Consider the following 25,209-nt stretch of genomic DNA (forward strand, 5'->3'; position numbering starts at 1 on the left):
CACAACAGTCTCTCTTTTACAATTAAAACTCCTACTTTAACAAAACCACAGGCCCAAGCCGGTTAAAGGAGGCTAAACTGAGTATTTTCCACACAGTTCATACAACAACCGTTTTCACAGTAAGCTCACATAAATGCTATGTGATATTAACACATGCCTGCTATGTGGAAGCCTGTTTACCAAGCTGTGAAAAGACCCATGTTTACTACAGAACCTGCAAAATTAATCTTCTAATGTCCATAAAGCAGAAGGGAAATGCACTTTTTTGAGATATCAAGCTGGCTTCTAAACAATCCTTTGGCGAAAATGGACATGTCTAAAAGGGCGGGGCTCAAAGAGGTGTGTCACTCCCAGTATCAATTCCTATCAATCAAATCCTGACAATCACCACAATATTTTAAAAAGAATGAATTATGATTCATGGGCCTTCAAACCTTTATTACCACAAGAACATTCTCAGCAGAGGAGGGAAAAAAAAGCTACTGTGACTTGATTAATGGCCAAAGCAAGACAATAAAATAAATCTCATAAATAAAAGAAGAAAACCTGAATGACTCCTCCTGGCTTCAAGGGTAGCCCTGTAAATAATTCTACTATCCTGGGATAAACACACATAAAGATTTTGTTTACCCTCCCAGCATATACACCCACCAGACCCAGATTTTCAGCAGGAGAAAAATAGCTAATTTTTTAACGAATGCCTACTTAGGAACATTTGATAAGTGGCAATAAGACTTAATTCCCAACTAACAACTCTCAAGCTGCCAAATATCAAATTCTCAATCTGGAAATCTGATGACAGGAAGGAAAGAAAACAAGCACTGTCCATCAGTCACATGTAGTGAGATCTTTTTTTTTAAAACCCTCTTTCTCCCCTGCTAGAATTGAGCCTGTCTACGGAATTGCAGAAAGCTTAACCAACTTTAGTTAACCACACACCTAGTGTTTACTCCCTGACCCTACTAAACATGTCTAGGTTTGAATCCCTGATGCTAAAATTATCCTGGCAAAGTTAAAGCTCCCAGCATAATCAAGATACCTGACAGCCAAGACCTACAACTCATCTGCAGAAACCAGCAGTAGGCTGAGGACCAGGGAAAGAGGCGAGGAGAAGCAAAGACTGCTGGTTAACTAGTTAAGTACTGAGTACTTATGCTTCTTCTCCTTCCAGGGGGCATCGAAACCACATTTTCCATGTGCTTTCTTGAAACAGTAAATGATGCAGACTTGAAACAGTAAATGATGCAGAAGGCGGGTACCAACCGGGACAACTAAAACTCCTTTCTTAAAGCTCTGCTCCACGGCCTGCTCAAAAGTGCACCCAGCCGGCTTTCAGGAGACATTTTTTAAGGGACTCTTCAGCCATCCCCGGATCTGTCATTCCTAAGCATCACTTCCATGCACTTCACAAGACAGCCCAGGCCATGCTGTTTGCAACCCGCTACAACACGTTCACCTGCCAAAGCTGCCTCTAGTATGGGGAAGTTTCCACGAAGCTGGCTCTAACAGGCCAGTCGACGACACACGGAGGAACCAGAAATCATTTTCTTTTAACCTAAGGATGGCAGGCGCACATGCTCCAGCCCAGCGCTGGCCAGGTGTTCTAGGCCTCCGCCAGTGAATGGGTGGTTTTGTGTTGTTTTTAAATATCTCTTTCTTCAGACCACCAGCAGCAACCCCCCAGTCTCACAAACTGAAGTTGGGGAATGAAGGGGCAGGTTTACCCCCTTACACATTTCTCCCATCTGGGTGGCCACTTTAACTTCTGGGGACTACCCAACCCCCAAAGAGCCCACAGGCGCATATATACACACATATGCATCATGTCAAAAACCCCACAAGGCACATCCCTGGGGTCCTGCGGTTTCTTGGCTGGAAGAATGAGGGCTTTATAACATCACAACCTTCAATTGCAAGCCCCACCACCACCACCCTTCAAGCCGGCGCTGCCAATTATAGCGCCCACCTCACCCCTCCCCCTTTGCTGGGATGCTGTGCAGCCCAGAGAGGGAAGAAGGAAGGGAAGCAGAGAGAAGGCCCTGCTAACATACTGAAAGTCAAGAAGTGGGGGGAGACTTTTCCTTCTCTGTTCCCCCACTTTTTCCCTCCCCCTCCCCCGTCTTCTCACGGAGCATCCCCCAACTAATTTTTTAAAAATGAAACTTAATAAGCTTCTTGCCTACCTTGGCTGTTTCTGCAACAAGTGCATGGGCAATCCGACAAGAAGACCAGTCTCCGCTTGGGGGGTGAGATGGGGGGCGAGCAGAGCTGATGGAGTAATTTCAATATTAATTTATGTCAGAGCCGCCTTCTCGAAGCGCTACTCACTTACAGTACTGCCCTCAGCCTGTAAACAAATATCGCTCCGCCAGGAAACATACTCCCCAGATGCTAGCCCCTCTCCCCAGCAGGGAACCTGGCCCTTTGCCCCCCCGCCCCCTCCACCCAACAGCGTGCTCCCCTACGCCGGGTAGGAAGCTCCGGGTTTCCAAAGCACCAACCCACCGCCTCCGCCACCACCCTAGCAAGAAACTTACTCGGTCCGTCTACGCCTCCACCCTCCCTCCAGGAAATCTACTCTCCATATGCATTCAACCTCCCCGCAGGAAATCTGCTCCCCCCTCCCCCCCTTCTATATACATGCACCCCTCCCTCTCCTCCTCCCCTCACGCCCTCCCCGGCCAGAAACTTACTAGCGAGCAAGCGTGCAGGCTCTCCTGATCCTGGAAACTTACTCCCAGATATAGCGCCCGCCAGCCCCCTTTCCCGGCCCTGCTCCCCTTCCTGCCCTCCGCCGCAAGCAACTCCAAACTCTCCGCATCCAGCCACTCTCCCTCCCCGGTGGAAATTTGCAGCGCGGGGCCGCGCGCGTGCATCCACCCTCCCCTTCAGGAAACTTACTCCCCATCTGCATGCACCGCCTCTCAGCCATCGCTTAGAGGGAAGGGGGTGTGCTAGGGAGACAGAAATACATATGTATCTCTCGCCCCTCCCCCGGCCGCAGCCCACTCGGGGCCGAGCCGCGGTAACCTGGCCTTACCTTTTGCATTGCTCCCCACCCTCGCCCCCTCCCTTAGCCCTCCTTATCCGCTCCCCGGCGCCCCCCTTTTTTCACCCATTACCCACCCCTAGCAACCGTTCCCAAGCTCCTCTCGGCCTTTTTTTTTTTTAATCCAGGATGCAAATTCCTCCCCTGTCAGCAAATCGACTGTCAAATTATTTTCTTGCAAAAGGAGAAAGGCGGGGTGGTGGGGGGGAGCAGAAGCAAAAAGAGGGGGAGGGCGGGGGAAGGGAGAGAGAGGGACAGAGGAGGGGAGAGATATCCCTCCGCAGAGCTGGGTCTGGCGGGGAAGCAGGAAGTAAGGTGTCCAGCGCCGCGGCCGGCCGGTCCTCCGCCGCGGCCCCCGCCCGCGCCCCGTGTTACCCCGGGCGCCGCGCTCTGGCGGTGCAGGCAGCCCGGCGCATTGTTCGCAGTCTTCCCCGCGATGCGCTGCCGACCTTATTTGTGTTTTCTGCATGTGCGTGAGGTTGCACCTTTTGTAGGCTGGCGAGACTCTGGACAAGGATGGGCCGGGGGGCGCGGACCCAGCGGCAGCCCCGCGCGGGACCTGTCAGCCCTGGGGTGTGGCAGATTCTCCGGCGGGGCCGGAAAATCGAGACCCGGGAGAAGCGGCGTGGCCGGGAAGCTGCCGCCTTAGACCCGCACCAGTGCAGGATTGCTTCCTGCGTAGCCGTCCCGGTTATTGTAAGGCGCTTTGCAATCTAACGACTGGGGTTTGGGTTGTTTTTTTTTTTTTTAAGGGATTGCAAAGATGCCAAAGGCTTAGATGGACTGTGGGGAGACGGTCTGCCCCTACCCCTCACTGCACCCCGGCCTCGGTGGGGCTGGAAGAGGGGCTGAGGCTCCGGGGAAGGAGCTGGAGGTTCGCGAAGCGCGCCGCTCCATCCCTCCGCCCCGATGGGGGCGGGGAGGGGGTACTGCATACGGCGCTGGAAATGCAGCTCTCTGGGGAGGGGTCTCCAGCTCCGCGGCGCTGCAGGCCGGGGAGGGAGGTTGCCTAGGAGAGGGGCCGGGGCCGGGCGGCGGAGGGGAGGGGAGGGGGCGCGGGTGCGGGTGCCGCCGCGGCGCGCGCTCGCTCGCCCCTCCTCGCGCGCCATGACTGTGGAACGTGGTGCCGGGGAGGAGGGACGGCCGCCGGGGGCCGCCCGGGGCTGCTCGGCATTGGTGCGGAAACCCGAGCCGGGAGTCGCTCCTCGCGCTGTCTCCTCCTCCTCCTCTGCGGGGGAAACCGCTGCACCCAAACCGAGAGCAGCTGCGAGCAGGGGGCAGGGCGCGGGCTGAAAGGCGAGCCAAAGGTTCAAACCTCGGCGGCGCCAGGGGGGCGAGAGCAGGACAGCCCCAGGTCCTGCGAAGGCGCGGCCGCCCGTCTGTCCAGCCCGGGAGCCCTGGCTTCTTTCCTGGTCCGAGGAAACGTGAACCAAAGATGGTTCGGCTAAATAGACCACCTCCAGTCGGCTTCGAGGCAAAAGACAGCGAGTATTTTTTGCTCAAGGGAAAGTTAAACCATGCTTTTTTTCAGTGCAGGGAAATGGTTGCGCCCCTTCCTCCAAATCTCGCGGGGGATAAATAAGGTGCTCTCGCTATCCAGACCTCCGCCACTGTCCCCTACCCCACCCCCACTCGGGCGCTGGGTGTGGACAGGGCGGAGGAAGGCTATATGGGAGCTTAAGGCATGAGGTCATGGGCGGAGGAGGCTGCTGCCAAAGCGGCCGAGGTTTTTGTGTATTTTGAGGGGTAACGGTTCTCCATCTTCAGCAGCGGTAAGTTCTCCCGCATAACCCTCCCAATTCTGGGGCACCTGGACCAGAAAGCCCCCGAAAGAGGAGGGGACTCTGAGCTATTTCGCTCAATGAGCGTTTGGCCGGTGCCGAGCCCTTTACAAGGCCTTCCACATAAGCAAAGAAAGTCGAGGGACAGCGCACAGTGTCGCGGGGGCTGAGAAAGGCTCAGATGCTCGGTCCGTCCTCCCCCCCTTTCCTCAGTCCCTGGTCATCTTCCAACCCGACTGCCTTCCGTGATAGGCTGCTGCCCAGCTCGGACCCATTCTTCCCAAGCGGCTAGAGGAGTCTTTCTAAAACTCCTCACTGCACTCCTTACAACCCCTCCCAATTGCTCTTAGAATAAAGCCAAGCTCTGAAGCCCCCGCGTGTTCTCCTCTACAGACCTCTCCACTCTCACAGCTGCTCCTATGCTGTAAGCCGGGTGGTGCTTCTTTGTTCTGGAGCGGGGGCGTGGGGGGGCTAATCCTCCCCCCTCCACTTCTTCTTACTAACTCCTGCTAGGCCTTCAGGACTCGACTGTCACTACCACCAAGAAGCCTTCCTAGAGATACCATCTCATCTCTAACTCCCTCAGGGGAAAAAGACCCACCCTAGACCTCTGGGCAGCCGGGCTGTGGCCGGCCAGAGCTGGCCACGGTGGCGGCCCTTTTCCAGGCAGAGAAGGAATAGCCAACTCGAGCCCTGACCCCCTGGGATGGAGTTGGCTGGGCCAGCACCTCAAAAACCCTGTTTCCTCAAGAGACCTGAGAAAAGCAGCCCACCGCCCAGAAACCTCAGCCTCTCCACCTCCCACCCCAGCGCACACCCACACAGGTAGTGCCAGGAGAGGTCTTTCATAGCTCCTCCCTGGGGCAGATAAGGAACCTGAGGTTGAGAGGGAGAAAGTAAATTGCCCAGGTCAATGCGGAAATTCACACCCAGGTCTTTCCTGCTCCTCAACCAGAAGCTGCAGAAAAGGAAAGATTTGGGGTTTGGGACCCGAGGTATGGCTGCTACACAGCCAAGGATGCTTGTGTCACATTCAGAGCCCCCCCACACACACACACGCTTGGCACTCTGCCAAGAGAGAGGTAGTGTTGCCTAATGGTTAGTCTGCAGGTTCTGACCTTGGGCAAATTTCTTAAGCTCATTTGGTTCAGTTTCTTTGCCTGTAAAGTCTGAATCAGGGTATCTGGAGTGTAGTGTTATTGTGAGGTTTAAATGAGTTAGCATATGTAAAGTCCTTGGGACAGTGTCTAGGCAAGTTCTTGATTATTCGTGAGTGGGGTTATGTGCCTTCTCCTTTCCCAAGGACTCTGGAAAATCAGAGCCCCAGAGTCTTAAGTGATTTAAGTGTCAAAAATTATCAAGATGGCATAAAAAACTGGGAAAGCACTGATACATAGGAAGACCTTATTTAGCCAATAGATTCCACCCTCAACAATGCATATGCTTAAAGACAATCCCCAGGGTGAAGAATCCCAGATCTGTGAGGGCTGGTTCTGGTCTCTTAGAACGAGTGTCAGAGGGAGGATAGCTGAGGTTAAAATGTTCCCTTGGATCTGTGAAATCAGAGTCCAGCTGAAATAGTCCCAATCCTGGTGTGCAACCCGCCTTGCCTGACCGAAGCCCTCCCAGGACTGGAAAAAAAATACAAAGGGATTATTATTATCCTTAGAGCCCAGTCTTCTCGTTCTCAGCATGGACCCCACATCGCAAAACAGGTTTTTTAATGCAATTTATTATTTTGGAATAAGTTTAATGCATCCGCGTGGTTCCAAATTCAAATAAACAATGAGAAGTCTCCCCCCAAGCCTGTCTGCCACCCACTGGTTTTCCAGCTGAGGCCTGGGGAGGACCCCTTGGATGCCTGTTTAAATCTTTATGTCCAGGGCCCCCTTCTCCAACCCAGGCAGAAGCACCACCTTACTCCTAACCCGACCCCCACCCTCCCCACTGCTTCGGCCTCAATCCTAAACAGATTGTGTTAACGATGATGGACCACTGTTTCCTGAGCTACTGTCAACAGCAAACAAATCCTTTGTGGTCATTTCTCCTCCTCCACGCTGATAATAATCACTAAGGTTTATTGAGTGCTTTCTATGGACCAAGCACTGTGCCAAGGACTAGACATGCACTATCCTATTCAGCCCCAAACCATCATCATTATCCTTATTTTACAGATGCAGACAAAAGTGGAGGATGAGAGAGATGACATAACTTGCTCCAATTTGCATCCAGGCCAACCTGAGCCCAAACCCTCTCTCTTAACCACTAGCCTTCTTGCCTCCCTGCAACACAGGAAAAATTCTGGTGACCTGATGGAGAAGTAGAATGGAGTCTTTGGACTTAGGCGGACCTTGACTCAAATTCCGGGTCTGGACCCCAGCAGCAATGAGACCTCAAGGAGGTTTCTTAAACTCTCTGAGCCCCTGTTCACCCACCTGTGAACTAGGACCACACATTCTTCATTGGTTTAATCTGCAGGTCAAATGCATGTAAATAATAGCTTTTAAAATGCCCAGTAGGGGCCAGCCCAGTGGCGCAGCAGTTGTGTGCACGTTCCGCTTCGGTGGCCTGGGGTTCTTTGGTTCGGATCCTGGGTGCAGACATGGCACCACTTGGCAAGCCATGCTGTGGTAGGCATCCCACATATAAAGTAGAGGAAGATGGGCACAGATGTTAGCTCAGGGCTGGTCTTCCTTAGCAAAAAAAAAAAAAGAGGAGTATTGGCAGCAGATGTTAGCTCAGGGCTAATCTTCCTCAAAAATAAATAAATAAATAAAATGCCCACTAAACCAGATGCGATATTTAGATCTTGTGTGGCTCTGGTCTGAATAAACCAATTGTTAAAAAGACATTGCTGAGACAAGGAAAGAAAATGTGGACTTGATATAAATGTTAAGAAATTATTAATTTTGTTTTGTTAGATGTGATGATGGCATTGTGGTTATGGGTTTTTTTTTCTTAAGTTCTTGTCTATTAGAGATGCATAATGAAGAATTTTGAGTGAAAGCATGTCTAGGATTTATTTTCAAATACTCCAGCCCCTCCACCCCAAAAAACCAGGAGATAAGTAAAACAACCTTAGTGAAGCAGGGATATTTGTTGAAGCTGTCCATTATACTATTCTCCCTACTTCTGTTAAATGTTTGAAATGTTTCAAATAAGTCTGAAATAAATTTAGAAGTAAAATAATTATATTTTAAAGCATTAAAGTTTAAAATTATCAGGCTTATTCAATTACAATGAATTATCAATAATTATGAATTTTTTTTAACTATTGAAATACAGTACTGGCGTATAGTAAGTATGCAAAAATGGCAATTTTGTTACTGTGAGACATCCAGGGCAACACCTGTGTCTGGCAGGTAAGCCAGGAAGGGCCCAGGAAGACATGAACACTTCAGAGAGCAAGGTGGACAGGTAATTGTTAAGGACCCATTCAGCCACACAGAGGACAATGTACAGGGAGGTAAATGGCAGGAGGACTGGGGGACAGAGACAAATTAAAATTGGGGGCCGATTCCCCCTGAAAATGTGTGTCTCTGCAGACCCACTTCAAAGCTGCATGAATTAGGAAGATGCACTGGGCGAAATGCTCATGTATGTGCTTAGCAATTCTGTCACCCAGTCCAGAACTATGGCTCTGCACTTTCTCATTTGTCGTTAGGGTGTTAGACCTCTCTGGCCCCTTCCAGAGACTGGAAATCTAAGGAATTAGACTGGAAGTCTAATAGTGGCTTTCATGAGAAGGATCGTTTCTGGGGTCACTGGTTGTTTGCCTATCTCACGAACAGAACGTAGCTGAATGGAAATGGACGTGGAGCCAGTTCATATCCAAATGAAATCTTGTAGGCCCAGTGAGCATTTGGGTATTGTTCTAGGAGTAATTTTTCTGTGCTCTGGATTCAAACAGCGAGAATTCTTTTTCCGGATGACCTCATTTTGAAATGAAAGTTGGTCCTCTTTGAGAGAAAATTTGCATTTCAGAAAGATGAGACAATATATTTGGTAACTCTTCAAAGAATTGAACCCTTCTATATAATACTTCCCTTTATATTAGAGGTGGCTCTTCAGGAGAGCTTCTTGAAAACTGAAAAAACTGGAGGCGTTAAGAAATGGGAGGAGAGGAGCATGGAAAGAAAAGACCTCTGCTTCCTGCTATATCCACGGCTGCAGGGGGAAGAGTCTGAGAGACAACCCGCCCAAATCAAGGGACCATGAGACAGAACAAGTAGAGTGTGTGCTTTAGAAATGAGTGGTGGATGTAACAAATGCAGTTGTTGAAGAAGGCTCAGTGGTCAAGGGCAAACGAGACCATGGGAAGTTAACGCAATCAAACAATGTTGTCGTAGGGTGTTTCTCAAACCCTTATTTCTTTGCCTTCCTTGAACCTATAACAACCGAAGCAATGATAGCAAAAAATCATGGCTCAGAAGGGCTTATGGGACTCCCACATGAAAACCAGTAAGACAGCATAACTTGTTGATTGTCACCTCAACCCCCACGTCTGTTAAGGATGGTGTTGAGAGAGAGGGCCTTACTCAAGACAGGAGGCCTAACTGGTGTTTGTTTAGTAATACTAAGAGATTGCTATCGCAGGCGAGTTTCCAGCCAGAGAGAGAAAATGGGTTCTAGGTTATGAGAAGGTTCTCAGTTTAAGTCATACTTCCAAAAAAGAAGAAAAGCTAGGATATTTAGTAGAGTCTGTATCCAGTACAAAAAACAAAAAGGGACTAACCGTTTGAAATAACTGCTAAAAATTCCTGCACCTGCCCAGAAGGCCTGCTTGCGAGTCACACATTTCGGCTGTGGTCTTAGTACATGACGGGTGGTGCTCAAGGGCTGTGGTGGCCCGTGGTGGTTCCCAAATGAGTGGCCTTATTAGCTGTGAGGGCGAGGAAGAGAGACATTAAGTGAATTTCCCACTGCGGATGCAAATCTATTTAAAAGCTTTCAACTGCACAGTGTTTAAATGTAAGTACAGAAAAGGGCTACTTTTCCAGAACCCCTAATGAAGCCACACTTTTTTTTAAGTGGGAGAGAGAACCTATGAGACCTTGTATTAGAAAGAAACCTGTCAGGGAACAGGTGGCACACTCAACAGGTAACTGAGGAGCATTTAAGATAAGTACTATTTACAGTGATGAGCGGGGAGGGCAGGCTTCATGGATGTGCAACCTCTATGGTCGCACAGAACCCTGAACTTTGAAGGGTCCCCCACTGAGTTTAGTGCGCTGTGGTGGCCGTCTTTAAATTCTTAGTAATTTTTGAACAAAGGGTCCTGCATTTTCATTTGGCACTGGGCCCCACAAATTATGTAGCCAGTCATGAGTGCAGGGTTAAGCAAGCCCAGCAAGGGACAGCACAGTACCAAAGGACTGAAAACACTGTGGAGCCTTTACCAGCCCTAAGGCAGAAAGGCAAGAAAGAAATATCTGGAACAGAGAGAGAGCTGTCGCTGAAGTTGTGGCTGTGGCTGTAGCTGTAGGAGGGTCACAGGACAGATGCCGTGGCCTTGTGTAGAAGAACACAGCCACAGCCCACCCACAGCCTGTAGAGAGGGCGGCAGGTGGATAAATACCCCCACTTCTCTCTGCCCCTGCTCTCTGATCTGTATGTGCCTCCTGTTGGTTGGACACGACAGGAAGCCAGAGGGTCTGGGAGCCCGTTGATGAAATCAATGGAGGTCAGCCTGCCAGGGCACAGGGTACAGTTAGTAAAAGGTAAGTCTGGAAAGGGCAGAGGATATCCAGCTGAGGACTTTCACCTGAAATTTTCAAGATCGTGTAAGAGTAAACAAGATGGAAATATCACAGTGAATTTTAGGAAGGGACTTGGTGATGATCTTTGAAAGATGGTCATTTGGCATGCATCGTGTGCAGGTCTTTACATACTTTCAAAGGAAAAACAAGACGATCTAAGACTTCTCAAGAAAAGAGCCTTGGGCATTTGAAAGAGTCATCATTAGCAAAGAGAGAAACCTGAGATTTCAAGATTTTTAGAAACATTCCAGGCACCAAAATCAAATTTTGCAGACAACACCCCACCCTCCTTCACCCTTACTTCTCCGCTCACCCTTAGGCCAACGTCACAACAAAAAATGCCTTTGACAGGCACAACAGCCCAAGAATTGCAGGGGCCACCAGCAATAGCAGCCGAATAGAATATATTCCGACAGAGGAATTTGGCATAATTAAATATTTGTAGATACCTTTTACACATGAAGAGCATTGAAAAGCTCCTACAAAGAGTTCATTGTGCTGATTTGTAACCATTCTGACTACCCAGTTCCTCTGCACATTTGTAGACTATTCAGATCTCTTTCAAAAAAGTACATATCGCTGATTAATTTGCGTTCCACTCAGAGTTCCTAACTATCCACATATGAGCTAAACTAAACTTATCCTTTATACTTTCCTTGAAAAACAAAGATTTTGCTACAAATGTGAAGAAGATTGCAGGGACACACTTCATCATTTTTAAAAACTGAGGTGAAAGTCACAGAACACAAAATTAATCTTTTTAAAGTGCATAATTCCGTGGCATTTAATACATCCACGATGTCATATAACCATCACGTCTATCTAGTTCCAAAACAGGTTTATCACCCCAAAGGGAAACCCCATACCCGTTAACCAGTCACTTTCCACTCTTGCCTCCCCCTAGCCCCTGGCAACCGCCGATCTGCCTTCTGTCTTCAGATTTACCTATTTTGGATATTTCATATAAGTGGAGTCATACAATATGTAACCTTTTCTGTCTGGCTTCTTTCTCTTAGCATGTTTTCAAGGTTCATCCATGCTGTAGCATGTGTCAGGACCTCATTCCTTTTTATGGCTGGATAATATTCCATTGTATGGATGTATGACATTTTCCGTTCATCAGTTGGTGGACATTTGGGTTGCTTCCACCTTTTGGCTGTTGTGAGTACTGCTGCTATGAACATGAGAGTGCATGCACTTGTTTGAATACCTGTTTTCAGTTCTTCAGTGTATACACGTAGGAGTGGAATTGCTGGGTCATGTGGTAATTCTGTTTAACTTTTTGAGGAACTGCCAAATTGTTTACACTTGATCTTTTTAAGGGAACCCACTGTTTGAAATCCTTTTAGAAACTCATTTACAATCATTTGATCTCATACCTAGAGTAATTCAGCCCATTCTTGCCTACAAAATAAAACACAGTCCAAAAAACTTTCTATGTGGAAGTTATTCTCGTTAGCAATTGACTTCAGTCTTTATAATTTATTTAAGTTATTAGTTTGTAAAAATGATACATGATCATTAGAGAAATTCTTTTAAAACACTAAGATGCAAAAAGAAAATACAGATCACTTGTAACCCACGGTAAACTCTTACATACATGCTTTTTTTTTTTTTACAAAAATAGCCTCAGAGTGCTTACGGATAGATCCAGCCTGAAATAGAAAATGGAACGAAGTCAATGAAGAAAAACCACACAGTAAACCTCTGGATGGTAACAATTTCATGTCAGAAAGCACCCCTACCTCATTTTTTTCAATTCAGCCTGTTGCTCTAATAATTTGAAGCATGATTGTACAGTTGTGTAGGAAAATATTTACTTGGTAGATCAACTCTGACATTGTGTGACTGAGCCTGCATATAGAAGGTGTGTTTTGGTTTATTTTTTCTTGCTGTTATTGTTTATTTATTTGACTTAAGAATATTTGTTTTCTCCTTTGGAATTGAGTGGGAAACACAGAGTTTTGCCAAACTGTGTCTTCCAGATGGATTCAGAGCCCCTCCCAGGTGCAGGTTTTCTTTTCTTTCTTTTTATTTAATTAACATATAGTAAAATTGACGTGTGTGTGTGTGTCTAGTTCTATGTGTAAACATCATCACACTCGGATGCAGACAGTTCTGTTACCCACCCCAAAATCCCTGTGCTGTCCCGTTAGAGTCCCACTTTCCCCCATTCCCTAACCCCTGGCAACCACTGGTCTGTTCTCCATCACTCTTTTACTTTGCCTTTTTCCCGAACGTCATATAAATGTAATCATACAGTATATAATCTTTTGAAACTGGCTTCTTTCACTCCACATAATGCCTTTGAGACACATTCATGTTGCCGCATGTAGTAATAGTTTATTCCTTTTTCTTGCTAAATAGTATTCATATTATGCTAGCAAGAGTATTGCTAAATAGTATTTTAATGCTAAATAGTGCGAATGTACCCAGTTTATCTGTTCACCCATTGAAGGACATTTGAGTTGTCTTCAGTGTTTGGCAATGATTACGAATAAAGCCGATAGAAACATTCACGTGCAGTTTTTAGGTGAACATAAGATCCCTTTCTCTAAGGTAAATACTTGGGGGGGGGGTCACTGGGTCATATGGTAAGTATGTGTTTAACTTTATAAGAAGCATGCACGTTGCTTTCCTGAGTGCCGCTTTACATTCCATCAGTAATGAAGGAGAGTTCCAGTTGATCCACAAACTCGCCATCAGGAGGTACTGTCAGGCTTTTGTTGTTATTGTTTTCCTCCATTCTGATAGGTACGGAGTGGTATCTCCTTGTGTTTTTGATTTGCATTTTCCTAATGGCTAATGACATTGAGCATCGTTTTATGTGCTTATTTTCCACCTATATATCCAGTTTGGTGAAGTGTCCAGACAATTATGTCTTTTGCTCCTCACCTTTTCAATTTTTTTTAACCATCTAACAAACTACATTATTTCACCTATTGATTTTACCATCTGTTTCCCCTATTAAAATGTAATTTCCACGAGGGCAAGGATTTTGATCCGTGCTATTCATTGCCCTACCAGCTATAACCTAAAATGCTTGTAATTTACAGTGTCCTATCACCTATGACAGTGCCTCACACATAGTAGATATCTCACTATTTGTTGAATGAATGAACTAACATTTATTGAGTACTTAGTGTGTTAGGCACCATTCTAAAAGCATCAGATTTATTGGTTTTTGTTGTCATTTAATTATTTTATCAGTGATTTTTATTTATTGTTACAGGTCTTTAATTGTTCAACAAACACACTGAATGGGTACTATGTGACAGTTACTATGCTAGGGTTTAGGAATAAAGTGAAAGCTACCCTTAAGAGAGACAGGTTAATACTGTGAGATAAGGAATGTGCTGTGATAAAGATACACACAGGAACCTGGCAAAGCAGAGTGGAGGAAAACTGAAGTCAGACTTAAGGGTCAAGGAGAGCTTGCTGGAAGAGCTGATCACCTCAATTATACTGAAGTCAATAAAATGCTTAGCTTATACTTTCCCCATAATATTAAAGAGAATTAAATTTTAAGGCCCAATTACTTTTGTTCCCATTTACAATAATGTAAATTATCCAGGAAGCAGTATATTTTTAAAAGGCATTGGAAACAAACAAACAAAAGGCATTGGTCATTGTTTTCCTATCATGTTAGGTACTTTTGTTTTAAGGACTGTAAGAATTAAACTATAACAAGATGTTTTTCTCATTTTTTATTGGGTTGTTTGTTTTCCTACAATTGAGTTTTGAGAATTTTTCTAGATACAAGTCCTTTTTTGGATATGTGGATTGAAATATTTTCCCTCAGTCTATAGCTCTTCATTCTTCTAGTGTCTTCCACAAAGCAAAAATTTTTCGTTTTTTCTTTTATGGATGTGCTTTTGGTGTCAAGTCTAAGGAAACTTTCGCTAATCCCAAGTCATGGACTTTTCTACTATATTTTCTTCTAAAAGTTTTATAGTTTTAAATTTAACTTGTACATCTTTGATCCATTTTTTAGTTAATTTCTATTTAAAGTGATAGATTGAGGTCGGGGTTTTTTGTTTTTAGTTTTTTTATGGGATACTTTTTTTTTTTAAAGATTGGCACCTGAACTAACAACTGTTGTCAATCTTCTTTTTTTTTTCCCCTGCTTTTTCTCTCCAAGTCCCCCCAGTACCTAGTTGTGTATTTTAGTTGTGGGTCCTTCTAGTTGTGGCATGTGGGACGCCACCTCAGCGTGGCCTGATGAGCGGTGCCATGTCCGCTCGCAGGATCTGAACCAGTGAAACCCTGGGCCGCCAGAACAGAGCGTGCAAACTTAACCACTCGGCCACAGGGCTGGCCCCATGGGATACTTTTGTATATGTTCTGTTGTCCCAACACCATATGTTGCAAAGACTACCCTTTTTCCATTGAATTGCCTGTGTGTCTTTCTCCACAATCCAGATTTTGTGAGTCAATTGCTGGACATTTTGTTCTGATCCATCGATCTGTGCCTCTCTCCCTCCACCAATACCACCCTGTCTTGATGACTGTCACTTTATAATAAGACTTGAAATGGAGTAGACTGATTCCTTCCACTTTATCCTTTTTTGGCTATTCTAGTCCCTTTGCCTTTCCAAATAAATTTTAGAATCAACTTGTGTATATCTGCATAAATCCTATTGGAGTTGCATTAAATCAGTAGATTTATTTGGAGAAAACTGACATGTTCAGCTAAATTGAATCTTCCAACCCCTGAACACAGGATGTCTATTTATTTACGTCCTTTGATTTCTTTCCTCAGTGTTTGTACTTATCAGCATACAGATCCTGCACAAGTTTTCCTAGATTTATACCTAAGTATTTCTCTTTTGAAAATTGTAAATGATACTGTTTTTTTTTTAATTTTGGTTTCCAAATTGTTTATTGTAAGTATATAGAAACAGGACGCATTTTTTGTGAGTTGACCTTATATCCTGTGGTTGTGCTAAAATCATTTATTAATTTAGGACTTTTTTGTAGATTCCTTGGGACTTTCTATATAGAAAATCATATCACCTGAAAATAGGCACAATCTTCTTTGTTTCTGATCTGTATGCCTTTTGCTTTCTTTCTCTGCCTTACTCCATTGACTGGCACTTCCAGTGCTATATTGAACAGGAGTGATGAGAGGGGACATCCTTGCTTTGTTCTCAGTCTTAGGGGAAAGCATTCAGTCTTTCACCATTAAGCATGATATTAGCTGTCAGTATCTTATGGAGGCCTTTTATTAAATTAAGGAAATTCCCTTCTATTTCTAGATTGCTCAGAGGGTTTTTTTTTTTTTTATCATGAATGGATACTGGATGTTTTCAAATGCTTTTTCTGCATCATTTGATATGTTCTGGTCATTTTTCCTCTTTAGTTTTTTAGTATGGTGGATTGCATAGATTGATTTTTTTAATTTGGAACTAGCCTTGCATTTCTAGGATAAACTCCACTTGGTCATGCAGTATTACTCTTTTTTATTGAGGATTTTTGTGTACTGTTCATGACTGATATTGGTCTGTAATTTTCTTCTCTTTGTGTAGTTTTGGTGTCAGAGTACTTCTAGCCTAATAAAATAAGTTGGGAAGTGTTCTCTTATATTTTCTGGAAGAGATTGTGTAGAATTGGTGATATTGTTCTTTAAAAGTTTGATAGAATTTACCAATGAAATCATCTCTGGGCCTGGAGTATTTTGGGTTTTTTTTTTTAAGGTTTTTACCTATGGATTCAATCTCTTTAATATAAATGCTACGTATTTCCTCTTGGGTCGGTTTTGGAAGTTTGTGGCTTTTGAGGAATTGGTCTATTTCATCTAAATTATTGAATTTATGTGCATAGAGTTGTTCTGAGTATATGCTTTTAATATCTGCAAGGTCTATAATGATAACCCCTCATCTGTTGCTGATATTAGTAATTTGTGTCTTTTCTCTTTTTATACTTGTGAAAAAAGTATGGCTAGAGTTTATTGATTTTGTTGATCTTTTCAAAGAACTAGCTTGCTTATTTTTCTTTTGTGAGGAAGATTGACTCTGAGCTAACATCTGCTGCCAGTCTCCCGCTTTTTTTTTTTAAAGATTGCCACCTGAGCTAACGTCTGTTGTCAATCTTTTTCTTCTTCTCCCCAAAGCTCCCGAGTACATAGTTGTATATTCTAGTTGTAGGTCCTTCTGGTTATGCTATGTGGGACACTGCCTCAGCATGGCTTGATGAGTGGTGCCATGTCCATGCCCAGGATCCGAACTGGTGAAACCCTGGGCCGCTGAAGTAGAGCACGCAAACTAAACCTCTCGGCCACGGGCCTGGTCCCAGTCTTTTGATTTTTGCTTGAGGAAGGTTGTCCCTGAGCTAACAGTCTTCCTCTATTTCGTACGTGGGATGCTGCCACAGCATGACTTGGTGAGCTCTGTGTAGGTCTGTGCCTGAGATCCAAACCCATGAACCCCAGGCTGCCAAAGCAGAGTGCTCAAACCCAATCCCTATGCCACCGGGCTGGCCCTCAGAGAACTAGCTTTTGATTTCATTGATTTTCTCTATTGTTTTTCTGTTTTCAATGTCATTGATTTCTGCTCTTTATTATTTCTTCCTTCTGCTTGTATGGGGTTTATTTTGCTCTTCTTAGTTTCTTAATATGGAAGCTTAGTCTGTTGATTTGAGGACTTGCTTCTTTTATAATATAAGCTAATTTGTAATGCTATAAATTCCCCCTTAAGAACTGCTCATCCCACAGTTTTTGTGTTGTGTTTCATTTTTGTTCAGTCAAAACTATTTTCTAGGGCCCGGCCCTGTGGCCGAGTGGTTAAGTTCGCGCGCTCCTCTCCGGCGGCCCAGGATTTCACTGGTTCGGATCCTGGGCGCGGACATAGCACCACTCATCAGGCCACGTTGAGGCACATCCCACGTGCCACAACTAGAAGGACCCACAACTAAAATATGCAGCTATGTACTTGGGGGATTTGGGGAGAAAAAGCAGAAAGAAAAAAAAAAGATTGGCAACAGTTGTTAGCTCAGGTGCCAATCTTTAAGAAAAAAAATATATATTTTCTAATATCCTTTGGGACTTTCTCTTTCACCCATAGATTATTTAGATATGTGTTGTTTAATTTCCAAGGATATGAAGATTTACCAGTTATCTTTCTGTTACTGATTTCTGATTCAATTCCACTATAGTCAGAGAACATACTTTATATGATTTCAGTTCTTTCAAATTTGTTGACGTTTGCCCAGCGTGTGGTCTGTCTTGGTGCAGGTTCTATACATATTTGAAAAGAAGATGTACTCTGCTGTTATTGGGTGGAATACTTTACAAATGTCTATTAGATCCAGTTATTCGATAGTGTTGTTCAGCTCTTCTATATCCTTGCTTTTTCTGTCTAGTTGTTTCATTTATTAATGAGAGAGGAATATTCATATCTCCAACTATAATTGTGTATTTATCTGTAAGGTTTGGCTTCACTTATCTTGAATGTCAGTGATTTGGCGCATATACATTTAGGATTATTATGTCTTCTTGATTAATTGACTCACTTATCATTACTGTTTCTCTTTATTCCTGTTGACTTTTCTTGCTTTAAAGTCTACTTTGCCTACTATTAATACAGCCATTCCAGCTTTCTTTTACTTGGTGTTTGCATGGTCTATCTTTTTACATTCTTTTGTTTATAAATTACTTATGATATTATATCTAAACTTAGTCTCTTGTAGACAGCATATTTTGGGGTCTTTTTTTAAAAAAACAATTCTGACAATCCCTATCTTTTAATTGATGTGTTTAGACTGTTTGCCTTTCATGCAATTTTTGGTATATTTGGACTTATTTTTACCATTTTACTATTTGTTTTCTGGTTTTCCTTCCTCTTTCTCCCCTTTCCTGATTTCTTTTGGATTATTTGAATATGTGATTGTATGAGTCTTAGACCTTTAGATATGCTTTCATAGATCCCTGAGGCTCTGTTCATTTTTTTCTTTTTTTATCCCTATTGTTAAGATTGAATCATTTCTATGGATCTATCTTCAAGTTCATAGACTCTTTCCTCTGTCATCTCCATTCTGCTTCTGAGTTCATCTAGTGAATTTTTAATTTTATTCTATTTTTCATTTTTATAATTTCCATTTGGTTCTTCTTTATATCTTCTATCTCTTTACTGAGACTTTCAGTCTTTCCATTTGTTTCAAGAATACTCATCTTTACTTCTTTGAGCATGGTTCTAATAGCTGTTTAAAAGTCTTTGTCTCCTAGTTACAACATTTGTGTCTTCTCAGGGTTGGTGTCTGTTGACTGTCGTTTCTCTTGTAGGTTAAGATTTTCCTGGTTCTTTGTATGCTGATTAATTTTGGATTGTATCCTGGACATTTCTAAGAGTAAAAACAGGAAGGCTCAAAAACTGGGATTTGTTAGTAGACTTTTCAGATTTAATTGACTTTTGTGATATCATTACAAACCAGTGGAATATAAAAGAGGATTGGGCATACTTTTTGAAAAAACGTACACTGCATATGTACATAAAGGTTCATGTTGAACTCTATTGCTTTTTAGCAAATGAATAAGAGTATTGCTCTTTTCAAAGCAATAATATATTGGACTGATATGCAGGTTAAAATACTTGTTAAAATATTGGGGCTGGCCCAGTGGCATAGTGGTTAGGTTTACATGCCTGCTTCAGCGACCCAGGCTTTGGAGATTTGGATCCCAGGCGTGGACCTAGCACCACTTCTCAAGCCGTGCTGTGGCAGCATCCCACATAAAATAGAGGAAGATTGGCACAGGTGTTAGCTCAGTGACAATCTTCCTCAAGCAAAAAGAGGGAGATTGGCAACAGATGTTAGCTCAGGACCAATCTTCCTCATATACACACACAAAAATTACTTGTTAAAATATTAAAATATTTTTGATAGCTGTGGCCCTACCCTCCTGAGTCACTTTTCACTAGGCCCCCATTACCTCAGCTTCACTTTCAGGAAACCCCAAACTTTCCTTTAGTCTAGCAACTAAAGAGTTAATGTCTGGCCCCTCAGGGCGACTACTGGATGGACCCAGCTCCTGCTCTGTGGTTGAAGACTCTCTGGTAGGTCAAGGCCAGTGCCTACCAGTCACTAAGTATTTAGAATATTGCCTCTGCCGGCACCTTATATTTGCACAACATTTTATAGTTCACAAAATATGTTAACATTTATTGTCTTAGTTAAGCCTCATACCAACTCCATGACATAAGTAGGAATTATTATGGCCATCAGAACACATTTAAATGATAAAATTAGTACATATTAGTGTGGAAAATGAATTACTGTTGGGGAACTCTAGACTCAGAAAGGTTATCACTTACCCAGGATCGCATGGTTATAGGCATCGGAGTCCAAACTCCTAATAGCTTCAAGAACAGTACGTATCTTCAGTGCTGGGTTTCAGGGAGGGAGATTTTACTCTGGACTGGATAGATCTGGGAAGGCAATTGCAGGAGGAAGGCACCGAGCTTGTACTGAGGGACTGGTGGGATCTGGTAGGCAGAGAGGAAGAACAAGGATATTTTACTCAGGAGCAGTGTGAAAGGTGGCCCAAATGTAGCAAAATATCCTATTCCCGTGATCATTGCAAGACTCCTTCTCTGGAGGCATTGGAACTGAAATTTCCCGACATTCACTCACAGAGAGCACCTGAGGCAAAGCTCCCCTCTCTTACATTGCTTGCTCAATTCTGGATTGTCGTTGAAGGAGGCAGGAAACAAACCTTCATAAGCTGCCAAAGATGAATTGTACTCATTGGGCCATTTTTCTCCTTCACCCTTGGGTCCCTCCAGATAGAGCAGTTGATGAGAAAGAGAGGAAGTCTTCAATATTATTCGCAGCTCCTCGGCTGCTTCTACCAAGTCCATAAAGGCTTATCCAAGGAGAGAATAATGCTCTAAGTCGAAGCATGGCAACCATAGTCCTAAAGTTCTTCGGGTATCTGTGTTCCCCTGTCTGCAATAGCAGTGGGAACCATTTGCTCACATAACACTCTTTCACCTCATTTAACAGAAACGTTGTGCCTTTCCTTTGGAGGCACGAGGTGGCAAGATGGCGGTGCAAATTCCCAAGAAGGGAAAGCTTGTTGCTGATGGCATTTTCAAAGGTGAACTGAATGTTTCTCACTCAGGAGCTGGCTAAAGATGGCTACTCTGGAGGTGAGGTCCAGCTTACACCAACCAGGACAGAACTCATTATCTTGGCCACCAGGACATAGAATTTTCTTGGTGGGAAGGGCCGTGGGTCTGTGAATTGATCACTGTGGTTCAGAAGAAATTTGACTTCCCTGAGGGCAGTGTAGAGCTTTATGCTGAACAGGTGGCCACAAGGGCTCTGTGTGCCATTGCCCAGGCAGAGTCTCTGTGTTGCAGAGTCTCTGTGTTACAGTCTCCCAGGGGAGCTTGCTGTGCGGAAGGCCTGCTATGGTGCGCTGAGACTCATCACGGAGAACGGGGCCAAGGGCTGCCAAGTCATGTGTCTGGAAAACTCTGAAGACAGACAGTTCAATCCAAGAAGTTTGTGGATGGCCTGATGACCCACAGTGGAGACCCTGTTAATCACTGTGTCGACTCTACCATGTGCCATATGCTGCTCAGACAGGGTGTGTTGGGCATCAAAATGGAGATCATGCTGCCCTGGGCCCCAAGTGGTAAGATTGGCCCTAAGAAGCCCCTGCCTGACCACATGAGCATTGTGGACCCAAAGATAAGATGCTACCCACCACCCCCATCATGGAACCGAGGGGTGGGAAGCTAGAGCTGCCCACCATGCCCCAGCTGGTACCCACAGCATAACAGAGTCTCCTGGGCAGCTGGATATGGAGTCTGGATGTTGCTCTATAAAGTCTTTTAATAAAATTTTTAAAAAGAAAAAAAAAGTAGAGTCATATTCAGGTTTCATGGAGCCCAAATTTTATACAATTTGGTGCCTCTTTAAAAAAAAGAAAATCTAATTACAAATAGAAAATTAGGTACAAGATTTAGGAAAGAACTCTGTAAGTGAGGATCCAGAAGCTTTAACTTCATTAGCTTTACAAAATATCTACCTGTACTTAATAGCAATAACAAATCTGATAAAAGGAGGGGAAATTATTCAGTTAAATAACACAGAAGTACTTTTCACTGTATGTTCACCTCTGCTTAACAGTAATTTAAAAAATCTGCTAAAAGGGAAATTATTCGATTAATAGCATTGGAATATTTTTTTGAATGGTTCATGTGCTTCCAGGCTGTTTTTTTTTTTCCCCTCCCCAGTACTTTTATTTTTTTTATTTTAATTTTTTTTTAAAGATTTTATTTTTTCCTTTTTCTCCCCAAAGCCCCCTGGTACATAGTTGTATATTCTTCGTTGTGGGTCCTTCTAGTTGTGGCATGTGGGACGCTGCCTCAGCGTGGTTTAATGAGCAGTGTCATGTCCGCGCCCAGGATTCGAACCAACGAAACACTGGACCGCCTGCAGCGGAGCGCGCGAACTTAACCGCTCGGCCATGGGGCCAGCCCCCCCTCCCCAGTACTTTTAAAGCAGTTTTATTGAGATGTCATTGACATACAATAAACTGTTCATATTTAATGTGTACAATCTGAGAAATCTTGCAAGATGTATATATCTGTGGGAGCATCACCACAATCGAGATAATGAATATATCCATCACCCTCAGAAGTTTCCACGTGCCGCTTAGTAATTCCTCTGTGGAGCCCCTCCCTGTGCTCCTCCCAATCTCTGTCCCCATTTTTTCATACATTTTAATCTGCTGTTTTGGTTCTTTAAGGGAAAAGGCTGAATTTGGTCCTTGTTTTATCTTGTCCAGGAGTAGATGCCTCCAGGCATTTTTAACACAGAGAAAAATATTAATGATCAAACATAAAGAAGTGAAGAGATGCTCCTTCAGGGCAAGTATGGTTTTGAACAGAGAAACTAGAAGACAGATAATCCACAGAGAACTGTCCCATCTTAAGGACAAAAGTGGAGAACCCACGTGGAGGTGTGTCCAGTCCAGAGGAGTCTTTCTTTGCAAACTCATAGATGCACTTTGGGGATGTGGTCATCAGTGCAGAAATCATGTAGAAGAAGAAACTGACAGACTTTTCTCCCATACTTGACTTGTCGTAAACCCACAGTGAAATTAATTTTGGTTTCTATTTATGTGTCTTGTGGCTGCAGCCTGCGACGATATGAACCACTCTTATGCTGAATGTGTACTTGTGCCTGAGTGAAGTTTCTATATGAATTCAATAATTGTTCAGTTCTTCACTTCGCTTCGTCAACAGTGTTCACTGCACACCTGCTGTGCTCTGTAACGGAGGTACTCGGGGGATGTGCAGAGACACTTGCATCCTCCCTGGCCCTCTGGCTGAGCTCTGGCAGATGCCAAGCTGGTTTATCACCCAAGGCTGGGCCCATGTGTCCCTTCTAGGGCCACTCAGCCCAGGAATTTTTTCCTTCCAAATTTCTTTCCAACTGTACATTTAGTTCTTTGTAAATGTTTCCTGAATACCTGTCTTATTACTAAATATTTTTCCAGTGTATATTCTCTCTTACACATGAAATCATAAACCTCTTAAAGGTGAATACATATTCATATTACTTCTTAGCATCTTACTTCTTAGCATCGCCATCCCAATCACAGAGCCTAACACGATTTGATATGTGTTTATTTTACTTTAAAGCATAATTTGTCTTTATTATATAATTACACTTGTTCATAATGAAAATGTTCATTATGTAAATTTAGATAATCTAGACAAGCAAAAAGAAGACTTTTAAGTTGCCCAAAGTTCTACCGTTCAAGAATAAGTATTGTTAACATCGTGCATGGGGTATACACCAAACAGGATATATATTTACCCCAAGGAAGCTAAAATTTTAATGGAATGAATTGAAATATACACAACCACAAACAAGAAGGGGTGAGATGATGGAGTTAGGTTTCTTGAGAAGCCAGGAAGATGATGTGGTTTCTTGTGGCCCAGGGCAGGCAGCATAAGTGTGCTTGTAGAGACTTGGCGAAGCGGGCCATCCAGAAAATAGTTCTCCCATCAGCTCTTGGCGTCATTATCACAGGAATAAAGACTGTCCTTCCACAGCAGCATTGAATGACAGGCAGAAGTGTGGTTCCCAAACCAGCAACATCAGTGTCACCTGGGAACTTTTCAGAACTGCATCTTCTCAGGTCCCATCCTAGATCCACTGAATCAGAAACACTGGGGGTGGCCCAACAGGCTGTTTTAAGAAGCCGTCCAAGCGATGCTGATGCACAATAAAGTCTGAGAAGCACTGTCTAAAAACTGGGATTGTATCTTGTTCATTGTTGAGTTCTCTGTCTCAGCACCTGCTGCCTAGAAGAATTTGTTAAATCAAGAAGACAAGCACCAGGGCCAGTCCCATGGCCTAGTGGTTGAATTTGGTGCAGTCTGTTTCAGTGGCCTGGGTTCACATGTTCACATCCCGGGCATGGACCTACACCACTCGTCAGCCATGCTATGGCGGTGACCCACATACAAAATAGAGGAAGACCGGCACAGATGTTGGCTCAGGGCTAATCTTCCTCAGGGAAAAAGAGGAAGATTGGCCACAGATGTTAGCTCAAGGTGAATCTTCCTCACACACACACAAAGAATACAAATACCCCTGAGAGATGCATCGATTTTTTAAATTATTTTTATTATGGTATATTGCTCATAGAAATATGTAAAAGATAAATGAACCCCTAGTATATCCAGCCCTCTCTATAGTTTGCCACGTTTCCTTCAGATATTTTTTTAAGAGAACAAAAACATTGCAGATACAACTGAGAACTTTCTGTGCATCCTCTTCCTGAGCTCATTCTCCTTTCTCCTTTTCCAGAAATACCTGAGATCAGGAAGCTGGCGTTCATCATTCTTGTGCATGTTTAATGCTTTTGCTACATATTCTTGTATCTATAAACAATATCTGGCACTGTTTTGCAGGGTTTTAAATTATTTAAATGGTGTCACACTCTACATACCCTGCAATTAGCTTTTCTGTATTGGTTTTAAGATTTATCATTGTGCAGACACAAAGCTGTGCTTCATCACTGTCATTGCTGCATAATATTCCCTTGTAGGAATATTCGATGACATATGAATCTGATCTTCTATTAATGACATTTAAATGTTTCCAGTGAATTTAATTTTTCGCTATTAAAAGTAATGCCACCACAAATATACATATCTTCTGGTGCAACCAAATAGTGTTTCTCTAAGGTAAAGATCTAAGAGTAGATTTCCTGGGATGTAGGAATATGAGCATTTCCAATCTTAATAGATAAAATCAAGTTGCTCCCAGAGTGGTTGTACCACTTTCTCCACCTTTTTCCCAACATTTGGTGTTATTGGACTTTTAGATTTTTGCCAATTTGCTGAGTATGAAATAGTATCTCATCTTTGTTACAAATTTTTCACTACCTTAATTTCTAATGAGATTGAGCATCTTCTTCTTTTTTTTTCTTTTTGGTGAGGAAGATTGGACCTGAGCTAACATCTGTTGCCAATCTTCCTCTTTTTGCTTGAGGAAGATTGTTGCTGAGCTAATATCTGTGCCAATCTTCCTCTATTTTGTGTGTGGGATGCCGCTACAGCATGGCTTGATGAGTGGTATGTAGGTCCACGGCTGGAGT

At 43.7% G+C, this 25,209-nt stretch overlaps 1 protein-coding gene, 2 long non-coding RNA genes and 1 pseudogene across 39 annotated transcripts in view; 3 read left to right on the forward strand and 1 right to left on the reverse strand.

Annotated features, from left to right (window-relative positions):
* TRERF1 (transcriptional regulating factor 1) overlaps positions 1–3,481 on the reverse strand; it is a 195,544-nt gene extending 192,063 nt beyond the window's left edge. For 12 of the 37 annotated variants that reach the window (XM_070245587.1, XM_005603918.4, XM_005603917.4 and 9 more), the window contains exons 1-2: positions 2,694–3,128; positions 2,184–2,268 (exon numbers count right to left, since the gene is read on the reverse strand). The gene's annotated coding sequence lies outside the window, so the exon portion shown is untranslated. Of the gene's footprint in view, positions 1–2,183; positions 2,269–2,537; positions 2,637–2,693 lie in introns of those variants that run through there. The other 25 variants (XM_070245582.1, XM_070245579.1, XM_070245574.1 and 22 more) reach the window with 11 other exon arrangements.
* A 1,269-nt stretch (positions 3,482–4,750) lies between these two features.
* Positions 4,751–8,059, forward strand: LOC138919652 (uncharacterized). The gene is made up of 2 exons (XR_011430038.1): positions 4,751–4,821; positions 7,005–8,059. It is a non-coding gene; the product is annotated as an uncharacterized lncRNA (long non-coding RNA).
* Positions 8,060–11,605: 3,546 nt separating this feature from the next.
* On the forward strand, positions 11,606–12,338 carry LOC138919653 (uncharacterized). The gene is made up of 2 exons (XR_011430039.1): positions 11,606–11,750; positions 12,217–12,338. It is a non-coding gene; the product is annotated as an uncharacterized lncRNA (long non-coding RNA).
* An 8,172-nt stretch (positions 12,339–20,510) lies between these two features.
* On the forward strand, positions 20,511–21,450 carry LOC111769329 (small ribosomal subunit protein uS3-like; annotated as a pseudogene).
* The last annotated feature ends 3,759 nt before the right edge of the window (positions 21,451–25,209 follow it).

Source organism: Equus caballus, chromosome 20 (genome assembly GCF_041296265.1).
Source record: "Equus caballus isolate H_3958 breed thoroughbred chromosome 20, TB-T2T, whole genome shotgun sequence".
NCBI classification, from domain to species: domain Eukaryota; kingdom Metazoa; phylum Chordata; class Mammalia; order Perissodactyla; family Equidae; genus Equus; species Equus caballus.